The sequence below is a fragment of the Osmia bicornis genome, chromosome 10, assembly GCF_907164935.1.
Source record: "Osmia bicornis bicornis chromosome 10, iOsmBic2.1, whole genome shotgun sequence".
In the NCBI taxonomy this organism is placed as follows: Eukaryota; Metazoa; Arthropoda; class Insecta; order Hymenoptera; family Megachilidae; genus Osmia; species Osmia bicornis.
Genome location: NC_060225.1, coordinates 378,535 through 390,744, shown reverse-complemented (window position 1 = coordinate 390,744; position 12,210 = coordinate 378,535).

Genomic DNA, 12,210 nt, shown 5'->3' with positions numbered 1-12,210 from the left:
AAAAACAATTAGTGACGCTTATCCGCTTCCTAATATCACTGATATATTAGATCAACTTGGAGCAGCAAAGTATTTCAGTATTCTTAATCTCGCATCAAGTTTTCATCAGATCCCCATGGATCCCAAATCCAAACAAAAAACCGCTTTTTCAACTCCCTATGGACATTATGAATTCAATAAAATGCCTTTTGGTCTTAAAAATGCCCCAGCCACGTTTCAAAGGTGCATGGATTTGGTATTGTTGGGGTTACAAGGAATAGAACTTTTTGTTTATTTAGATGACATTGTTATTTATGCTGATTCTTTGGAGAAATCGATTACAAAACGCGGGTTCGGCTTTACAGCCTGAAAAATGTAGATTTCTTCGACACGAAATCGTTTATTTAGGTCATGTAATTTCCTCAGAAGGTGTAAAACCAGATCCCGGGAAGATTAGTGCAGTAAAATTGTTTCCTCCTCCAAAAACTAAGAAATGAAGAGGTTTGCGTTTCCCGCCATGACGGGGACGCCGATGTGCGTCTCGTTCTCAGCGGTTTGCTGCTGCATTCACTTTACATGATAGTCCGCGCAAGATGCGTGCATACGCAATTTTCTTTTTATATTCTAAACGTTTAATCTTTTCTACCTTTATATTATATTAGTGTGTAAGGTTCATTTAAATAAAGTAGTGTATAATTAAACTTATTTCTTTTATTTTACTTTACAACGGTTATGGGCCCACGGACGCAAAAAAAAAAAAAGGTGAATGATAACCTATAAACGCGCCACGTGGTGGTACGCATATGTTCGGTGAGTCAGATCATTATTAAATTAAGTAAAAATTAGACATAGAGAACAATGGCTGACAACGATAAATTACTAAATCTACAAATTGCGAAATTATCAGACGATAACCACCGAACATGAAAAATAGAGATGAAGTGGTACCTCAAGGGCAAAGGCCTGTTAGACCACGTGCTCAGAAAAGTTGAATTAGATGAAAGGGCCACACCTGAACAGAGGAAAGCTCATCAAACGCAAGATGATAAAGCAATAGCAGCCATAGGACTGCACATTGAACCGAATCAGCAAGTCCATATTGAAGATTGCACAAGTGCCTACGATGCATGGAAAGCTTTAGAACAAGTGCACCAGCCTACGTCTAGAGTAAGGATATTACAATTGAAGAAACAGCTTTACCAATCTAAAATGAAGGAGGACGAGTCAATGTCGTCATACGTGTCTAGAATTAAGATTTTGGTCAAAAACCTTAAGGAAGCAGGTTGTGACGTTAAAGATGACAAATATGATAGGCGCAAATCCAGATGCGCTAATGGCAGCGAAGACCACAAGGAAGCATTGAGTCTAGGGAAAGGGTCAAAACAAGCAGTGCATCAGAATACACACTCGTCAAACAAACCAAGACCTCCCTTTTGCTCACACTGCAAGAAAACAGGGCACAGTGCAAAGAATTGTTGGTCAAAAAATAGAGCCAAGAATCAGAGCTCCCATCAAAAGCATAATTATCATAAGAGGGAAAACAATGAAGGGTTTCTGGTATCATTAAACAATATAGACATGGAAGACACATGGATACTTGACAGCGGTTGTACACACCATGTATGTAAACGGAGAGATTGGTTTGCAACCTTCAAAGAAACTAGACTAGAACCAATCAACACAGCTGCTGAGACCACCGATCAAAAGAGTTTTACACTAGAAGCAGAAGGAATCGGTGACATTATAATAAAAACATTTGTTGGAAGCAGAACACACGAGATAACTCTACATAATGTATTCTACGTGCCTCGCATTAGGAAAAACCTAATGTCCGTTTCCCAGATTGAACGAAGAGCAAAAGAAATAATCTTTGAAAATGGAAAGGCAAGAATACATGATACAAGAAAAAGAAGGGAACTTATGTGTATAGCTGACAGAAAAAATTATTTGTACATAGTTCGTGCAAGAACCCTTATAGGTCAGACAAGATCATTGGAATCTCATAGCTTAACTGCAAAAGACAGCACCCTTTGGCATCACAGGTTCTGTCACATAAACAAGAAAACGATAGAAAAAACGGCAGGTCAAGTTCGTGGATTAGAGAACACGACAATCAATGAAGAAGCACGTGAAGACTGTTACATCGGTAAGTCTACAAAAATGCCTTGTCGAAAAATTGGACACAGACAATCACAAGACGTCTGCGAACTAATCCATTCCGACATTTGCGGACCCATGCCGGTCAATTCATTAAGCGAAAAGCGATACTTCGCAACATTCGTTGACGACTACTCAAAACATATCACAGTTGCCTTCCTTAAATCAAAAGATGAAGTCAAACATCACATCAGAAAGTATATAGCCAGCGTGGAACTTGAAACAGGAAAAAAGGTTAAAAGGTTCCGATCAGATAACAAAAGAGAGTATTGCAACGAAGATTTAAAAAATTACTTCGATGAAAAGGGGATAAAACATGAAAGATCGAATGTCGAGACCCCACAAATGAACGGAATAGCCGAACGTGTCAACAGGACGTTGCTTGATCTCACAAGATCAATGTTAAAGTCTGCCAAATTACCGCCGAAATTCTGGGCGGAAGCCGTTGCTGCAGCGGCCTATGTTAAAAACCGAGTGGCTCACTCTTCAAATGCAAACAAAATCCCACTCACGATCTAGTCAGGAAGGACTCCAAGCATAAGGCACCTGAAAGCATACGGGTCTTTAGCCTACGCTCACCTACCGAAACAAGGGCAGAGAAATTAGATGACAGAGCAATCCCATGTGTACTAGTCGGATATGGGACACAAACGAAGGGCTACCGCCTATGGTGTCCAAAAAGACGAGACGTGATCGTGACAAAGCACGCACGCTTCATAGAAAATAAGATGGGATACGAGTGGTTGCATCGCGAAGAAGCTAGCGATGAATACAACGCCCATGCATATAATGATATTTGGTCAGAAGACGAAGAAATCCAGACTGAAACGAAGATCTCTGACACGGAAGAAGCGGCCAATCTAAAAACCCCGATCAGAGTCGATCATCCGACCGACGAGATAGTGGGGGTAGAAAACACTAAATCAGCAAAAAGACCCGGTAGACCGAAGAAAGTCATAAGGAACCCATATGAAAGAAAAGGGAAACCTAACCCTCGAACGGATTCCGTGACTAACCCGGAAGAAAAATGAAGGAAACCCAGCTCTCAATCAGATTCCGCAACTAACTCGGAAGAAGAGGATAGACAAAGCATAGGATTAAACCTCATGGAGATCGTAGAACCGAACACCTTGGACGAAGCCTTGTCTTCACCCCAAGCGGACCAATGGGAAAAAGCCATGAAGGACGAAATGGACAGTCATGTACAGCGCAAAACCTGGGTAACCGTAAACAGCGTGCCAGCTGAGCGAAGGGTCATAGGTAGTAAGTGGGTTTATAAGTTGAAGAAGGACGGTGAAGGTAACATACTTAGATATAAAGCTTGATTAGTTGCGCAGGGATTTTCCCAACAAAAGGGGGTTGACTACTACGAAACTTATGCACCAGTTAGTTTTTCAATAATACGTTTGTTATTAGCTATTTCCAGTTCCTTCGGTTGGTACACCAGGCAGCTAGATATAAAATGTGCTTACCTTTATGGAAAACTCGAGGAGGAGATATTTATGAAACTAGCTCCGTCAAACAAGAATGAAGAGGAAAGAATAGTCAAATTAAACAAACCCATTTATGGACTCAAGCAATCAGGTAGAAATTGGAATGTTGAACTGGATAATTTCTTTGCCGAACAGAGGTTTGATAGATTACGTTCATCAAATTGCGTTTATACAAAAGGGTACTGGATTATAGCCGTAATCTATGTAGATGATATTTTCTTGTTTGCAAGAGATTCAACATCAATAGACAATTTCGTTAAAGTCATCAATACAAAATATGAAACCAAAGACCTCGGGGAAATCAATTATGCGTTAGGTGTTAAAATAGAAAGTAACGATAACTCGATTACATTAAGTCAGATACCGTATATAGAATCCATATTACATAAATACAATATGCAAGAATGTAGAGGTGCTGCGACACCATTGGAACCCGGGTTAAAACTCTCAAAGATTATGCCCTTAGATCAATTAGATGAAAAGAGAAAGACAGCCTACCGAGAATTAATCGGGTCATTAATGTATATAGCATTGCGTAGCAGACCAGACATCCTATTCGCCGTAACGAAGCTGTCGCAATTCAATTCATGTCCAAGCGAAACACACTGGATTCAAGCTAAACATGTCTTGCGTTATCTGAGCAAAACTGTTGATTACGTTATACGTTATAACACGAATGAAAAACCTGAAATCAGAATATTTTGCGACGCAGATTGGGCTGGCGACCAGGACGATCGCCACTCCTTTACGGGCATGGTTGTAATGATAGGGCCTAACATTGTACAATGGATATCCTCCAAGCAAAAATGCATATCCATGTCGACTATGGAAGCAGAATATGTCGCTTTAGCGTCCGCGGTAAAAGAAGCGAAATGGCTGAAGATGTTCTTAAGCGAATTAAAATTATATGATTCTCTCTTAGGAATTAGTAATGTATATTGCGACAATAAATCAGCGATAGAATTCTCAAAAAGCCGCGTAGAGAATTCGCGAACTAAACATATAGACATAGCATACCATGTAGTAAGAGAGGAACTAGAAAAGAAATCTATTAGATTATCTTATGTTAGCTCAAACGAGAATGTAGCAGACATAATGACGAAGAATTTAAAATGTATAGCCCACGAAAATTGTACTGAGAGATTGGGAATCGCAAAAGTGGGGGACTGAAGAGGTTTGCGTTTCCCGCCATGACGGGGACGCCGATGTGCGTCTCGTTCTCAGCGGTTTGCTGCTGCATTCACTTTATATGATAGTCCGCGCAAGATGCGTGCATACGCAGTTTTCTTTTTATATTCTAAACGTTTAATCTTTTCTACCTTTATATTATATTAGTGTGTAAGGTTCATTTAAATAAAATAGTGTATAATTAAACTTATTTCTTTTATTTTACTTTACAAGAAAAATATCAAACAATTTTTGGGTTTAGTTGGATATTACCGACGTTCTATTCCACAAATGGCGAAAATTGCTAAACCGTTAACTAACCTTTTAAAAATTGATGTGCCTTTTGTCTGGGATGATGTTACTCAAACCTCCTTTTGAGAAATTGCGTGACATAATATGTTCTGAGTCATTACTACAATTTCCAAATTTTAAGCAACCATTTCTTGTAACCTCGGATGCCTCAGCTTGTGCAGTAGGAGCTGTTTTGAGTCAGGGGTCGATTGGAAAAGATCTTCCTATTGCTTATGCTTCACGGACTTTAAACAGTGCGGAGATAAACTATTCTACAATAGAAAAAGAGTTATTCGGAATTATTTTTGCAGTAGAGCATTTCCGTCCATACTTGTATGGACATAAGTTCACCATAATAACTGATCATCGACCATTGGTTTGGTTACACAATGTAAAGGATCCAACGACCCGAATAATGAGATGGCGAATTAAATTGAATGAATACGATTACGATATAATTTACAAACCTGGAAAAATAAACTCAAATGCTGATGCGTTATCTCGCAATCCTCCGAATCTGGAACAAGCTTCTCTTTTCTTCAATAGCACTCAATCATCAAATTCTAAGGGGATGGACAGTTTAATCGCTTCTTCTTCTGAGGGCCTGCGGGAGAGTGTCGTGCGCGCGAACGATTTGTCGCCCGTAGACTCTGGAAGAATTGAGGTTATGGATTTAGATGAAATTTCAAAAAGTAATGAAAAATTAATAGCCACGGTTTTCTTAATGCATGGAAAGGATAAAATAATGGAGATTAAAAACTCAGATGATGATTCAGTTGAAAGTGATGAATATCTCACGGCAGATGAAGGAGAAACGTTTGAAAAAGATATTAATTCTATTGAAGTAAGGAACCATTTTGTTACCGTTAATGGTCGTGGTGATGATGTTAATGTGAGAAGTATGACTCCGTTACATGGTTCGGATCCGGCTGCTCTAAACAGAGATTCGGATAGGCGATATCAAAGCACCCCGCTCGAGAGTTCGTCCATGTGGGTTCTCAGGCTGTTTCCGAGATTCGTTTTGCGTTTTACGGATAGGGAATATGTAATGTGGGTACTCGGGCTCTGCACGTCGCTTTTGGCCACCAACTCGAGGCCCTTCGGATGTTCGATTGGAGTGGGGGCTAAGGAGCCTGGGAAGAGAATTGTAATACCTGAGTATTTAGGAAAAAGAGTTAATGAAATTGTAACTTCGAGGACGCCTGAAAACAGTAAAAATCGGCTTAATGAAAACTGTGACTTTGAAACAGATTTAAATCAAATAATGTTAAAGTTTTAGCAACAAACACATCTGCATTACAACAAACTTCTGATCATATGCTCTCTCCTACTATCTTTTATACTAAAGATCATCTTTATATGCGAAAGGATAACATAATTCACTTTTTCTCTGAGGATTATTGTATTTCATCTCAAACAAGTAACGATTTACAGGCTCAAGGTAAACTTCCTATGGAACAAATTGAAAAGTATAATTTAAATGTTGGAGAAACAATAGTTTTTCCTAATGAGAAGTTTCGCGTGTTTCATCTTCTTATTAAGGCGTCTTCAACAGAACAAGTAAATTCAGTTGATCTTGAGTCTTGTTTAACTTCTTTAAAACACCTTATGGACTCATTGAATATTAAAAGTATCAGCATTTCTGAAAGTAATAATGACATAGAACCAATTAGTTGAAATTTTCTTGAGTGCTTATTAAAACAGAAACTGAATAATCCAGAATATATAATTACCGTTTGCACTGGAGAAATTGTAATACCAAATCCATCGGAGAGACCATTCATTATAAAGGAATATCATGAATCAGTTATAGGTGGACACCAAGGTGCTCGAAAGCTTTTTAAAAGATTAAGGTCAGATTACTTTTGGCCAGGAATGCTTAAAGAGGCTATTGATTACACTCGCACTTGCTCCAGTTGTCAAAGATATAAAATTTTATGTCCAAAAACTAGACAACCAATGCGGATAACGGATACACCCAAACAAACGTTTGAAAAGGTTCAAATGGATATAGTCGGCCCACTTCTGTTAACTAAAAAACAGAATCGTTATCTACTTACCATTCAAGACAATTTAACAAAGTACGCGGATGCCATTCCATTACCTAATATAGACTCAATTACAGTTGCCTTAGCCCTCGCAGAACAATTTATAAGTAGGTTTGGTTGCCCTCGTGCAATACATACGGATCAGGGATCAAATTTCGTGAGCAAGATAATGTGTAATTTTTGCAAAATTTTCAAAATACAAAAATTTACTTCTTCTGCATTTCATCCAGAGTCGTTAGGATCTTTAGAACGAGCTCATCGGGTTTTTATAGACTATCTTAAACACTTTTGCAGCAAAGATGACTGGGATGACTGGATCAGATTTGGAATTTTTTCATATAATACTTCGGTACATGAGGCAACCGGGTTTACGCCTCATGAATTGGTGTTTGGCGTTAGGGCAAAAATTCCTTCTGAGTTTGCTAGACAGAAACCTCCTCGAACATTCATTGGTTACTTAGATGACTTGTTTTCAAGGATTTGTAAATCTCAGGCACTGGCAGCGGCAAATCTGGAAAGAGCTAAACAAAGAAGTAAACTAGATTATGACAAAAATGTAAATCCGCGAAAATTTACTTAGTTACTTAGTAAGTATAAATTTGTATACTTAATTAGAGAACCTAGAACTTCAAAATTTGATTATAATTGGATAGGACCATTTAAGATAACAAGGATATTTGATGATCAAAATGCGGAGTTGAAAATTGGACCAAATAAATTTAAAATTGTTCATACGAACAAATTGAAGTTAGCTTGTATTCGGTTAGACTAAATTTATTTTAAATACTTGTAATTTGATGCATGGCTTAATTGTTTGTAAAAGAAATATGTAAAATTTAATGTAAAACGCAAATTTTGTAAAATTTATTGTAACATGTATATAACAAAAGCTGTTTCTGTAGAAAACATCTTTTTTGTGTAAGGGGAGAGCTGTTGTGATCCTCCCCGGTTTAAGAGAATATAGATTTGTAACGCATCGTGAACTAGGCTGCATAGAGTGAAATAAATTGTGAACTAGGCCATAAAGAAAGTTGAATGAAGAAGCTGAAGCGCGTCAAATTTGAATTGTAAAAGAAAATCAATATTACGTTATCAAATTGTTATCAAGGATTCCTTATCAGTAGCTCGCTTAGTAGAAGAAAATCGCCTTATCGTTATCAAAATGTTTATGAAGGACTAAATTAACGAGCGATGCTAACAATAATTTTCTTAACGATAAGCAGCTATACAGGGTGTCATGTAACGCATTTTCACGCTCCTAGATGGTGGTAGGGGGGGTGATTCTGAACAACTTTTTCCTTTGCGAAAAAGTGGTCCGAAGCTTCCTTTTTGAATTATTAAGCAAAAACATTGACCAATCCAAGCGCGTATAACGCGCGGGCTCAGGGACGGCAGCGTCGGCTACGAAGCGGGGCTTGACGTAGGTCGCGAACGAACGGCTCGACACCCCGTTAGCATAGCACAATAAAAAAATTAAACTAGTTAAACATTTTTTGTTGTTGTTCAAAACGAATACGGAATCTAATCTCTTGTCGCCTGTCATTATGCAAAGAAGGAAATTTTAAACATTCTAAATAACAAATAAAAATGTTTGAAATGAAATAATGAATACAAATTTTAAAACAATTTCAGTGAAACTTACCCATTCGTTCGTAAATTCCTATCTGGGTCAATCCTGGGTTATTGTGTCGCTCTTCATCACTTGACGAAGAAACACGCGTACAGAACAGCTGATTTCACGATCGGGCTAGTGAACTCGCCTCGTTTATTGCACTTAGGTACAATAAACGCTTTTGTGTGGTCGTTTCAGTGAAAAAATCGACCCCGAAAGGGACTGCGCGAGTGCGATACCTAAGTGCAATAAACGAGGCGAGTTCACTAACCCGATCGTGAAATCAGCTGTTCTGCTCACGTGTTTCTTCGTCAAGTGATGAAGACCGACACAATAACCCAGGATTGACCCAGATAGGAATTTACGAACGAATGGGTAAGTTTCACTGAAATTGTTTTAAAATTTGTATTCATTATTTCATTTCAAACATTTTTATTTGTTATTTAGAATGTTTAAAATTTCCTTCTTTGCATAATGACAGGCGACAAGAGATTAGATTCCGTATTCGTTTTGAACAACAACAAAAAATGTTTAACTAGTTTAATTTTTTTATTGTGCTATGCTAACGGGGTGCCGAGCCGTTCGTTCGCGACCTACGTCAAGCCCCGTTTCGTAGCCGACGCTACCATCCCTGAGCCCGCGCGTTATACGCGCTCGGATTGGTCAGTGTTTTTGCTTAATAATTCAAAAAGGAAGCTTCGGACCACTTTTTCGCAAAGGAAAAAGTTGTTCAGAATCACCCCCCCCCCCCCTACCACCATCTAGGAGCGTGAAAATGCGTTACATGACACCCTGTATATAGGGGATCCTTCCAGAAAATTTTGTCCTTTGTTCTTTGTAAACGCTAAAGAGAAGTACTCGTGTAAAACATTTATTTTCAATTCAATTTATTGTTCATGTTTTAATTCATTAAACTTAAAGTTAAACGTTATTAAAAGTTTAATTTATTATTTTAAATAGTTTAAAATCAGTTTACTTTTTCTTTAAAATAATTCACGTGAGCAGAGTGCTTTAGCGCTCCACGGGCGGCTTACCCACGTTCCTTGGATCTTAAAATCCCTAGAATCACGAAGAATCGCGCAACAGTATACTGCTGTAATTTGAAATGTTATCACGTGAACATGGCTAGAGTAGTATGGCGACCATGCCATGGGAATATTTATCGATGATCTGTTGTATCGATATGTCTCGAATATTTGTCGAGGACCTTTGTATCGATGGTTGTAAATTAAGAGCGAAATTTAAACCATCTGTGCGTTTATATATGAATTGTACTGAATTGTAAACCCCTTGACGTGGGTGATCGAGCTGAGAGAACGCCGGAAACCCAGAGAATGGAATAGTTTCACTTCGAAGATTCCTAAAAGACTAATTTATGATAGACCATATCCAATTCGTTGTTTTCGACCAAGTCCTTAAAAGCTACGAAGTCTTTTCAGGTATCCTGTATATTCATGCGCTCTAAGAGGGTCGTAAATTTCCGCAAGAATTGTCTTTTGGCAAGTACAAGGTCTTGTCGTTTCCTATTTTCTTTGGGTCCCACGCTTTCTCGTAGCACATGTGCGCTGAAACGTTTTAACGTTTCTTAAACGTTAACGAAAACGCTTCTCCTGACCACGGACACTGCATTTCACAAGAGACCATTGTTGCGTGTCCGTTTGCGGTATATAGGGATTTTCGGGGATTTAGGTGCAGGTAAAGTGATTCGTGGAGCGCGGAGGCGCTCCGCTAGCAAGGCGCGGAAATGAAACAAAATAAACTATCGTTCACAGTTGTTTACCATTTGGAATTTGACTGTTTATTAATTGACTTAAAAACTTCGGCTTTAAATGCTCTATGATTGCACGTGAGAAAGATCTGTCTATTTTGACTGACAAAATCATTCTGCCCGTTCTACGCTTGGCGGAGGAGATCTTCGCGCGTTGTCCGTCGATGCCCCTTCCTTCGTGGATCCTGGATCCTCCCTCAGGATCATCCCTCGTCCAATGATGGAGGAGTCCACCCCGTCTCGCGTAGGCCCCTTCTCCTGGCTGTGGTCCACCCTCAGGCGCGTGGAAGTGGAGGCGCTCCGCCAAGACTCGAGAACGATTCCGTGCACACGTGTTAAGAGAAAGCGTGGGATCCAGAGAAAACGTAAGATAACAAAAGGTCTCGCGCTAGCGAGCCAAGGCAACCCTTAAGAGAATTTACGACCCTCTGTAAATAAACAGGATGTCGAAGAGACTTCGACAGTTTCAAGAACCAACATGATTTTTGTTACGAGTAACGAATTAGATACAGCCCGCAATAAATTAGCTCTTTAGAAATTTCAAGTGTGATAGTCTTATTTCTCCGGATTTCCAACTCTCTCCCAGCACGATCACCCGTGTTGAGAGTTTTACAATATCTTATCTATTGTTTGTACATTCCTTTGAATTTTGGCTCCTAATTTATGAGCATTGATATAACATAATGCAGACATGCTGCAGTCATACTCTTATGGCATTGTCGCCATATTACATTTCATTCAGCGCTAGTGATTACAAGCTTGCGGCTAAATTCACATGATATCACACACATACATACAAGCGAGGTTCGCAACACACCATACTTCATTCGCGTAGCTCACTAGGTCTAGGGAGATTTTTAATAACGTGTGATTCCTCTCTACAGCTTGCTTCTTACTTTGCGATCATATAAATGGTGGACAGAAATATATGACGTACGATAACTGATAAGTGATTATGACATGGTAAAGATATACGATACAAAGAAATTCCTATAATTTTTCGAAGAAAAAATTATATGATCGTAAAGTAAGAAGCAAGCTGTAGAGGGAAATCACACACATCACTAAAAATGTCCCCAGATCTAGTAAACTGCGCGAGCACAGCCGACTCTAGTACTAGCCGTGCTGAAATAAAAATGGCAACACCGCGGGAGTCCGGTCTGAATACATCAACATCTACCCTACTCTATCTGTCTCCCGGACTCCCAGACTCCCAGCCAATCAACGTCGTCAGACTCTCGGCTACTCTCTGGACTTCACATAACCTCTTTGGTTTCGTTCCAATAATTTCACTTGTTTCAAGGTTTTTATTAATTTATATACACGTTTATCAATTCTTAAATGTTTCAATTTGATCCATGGATGGTTTCATTTTGCTTCATATCTAAATTTTCTTGAAACCACTGTAAATATTTCAAATATTATGCTTCACAACACCAAACTACTTCGAGAGTACACAAAATATATATCACATTTATAACAATTTTATACTACCACATCATTTCTATTTGCCATAGTTGCAACGTTTATATATTGTTTATACATAATTAATACAAAACAGAGTATATTACTACAGCTTTTAATTAAAAAAGACGTTAATTACAATTCCGAGCACAGGACTCTGTTTTTGAAAATAGGACTCCCGATTGTCACGTGAACGGTGTTGCCACGTTGTTCAGCATGGCTAGTACTAGA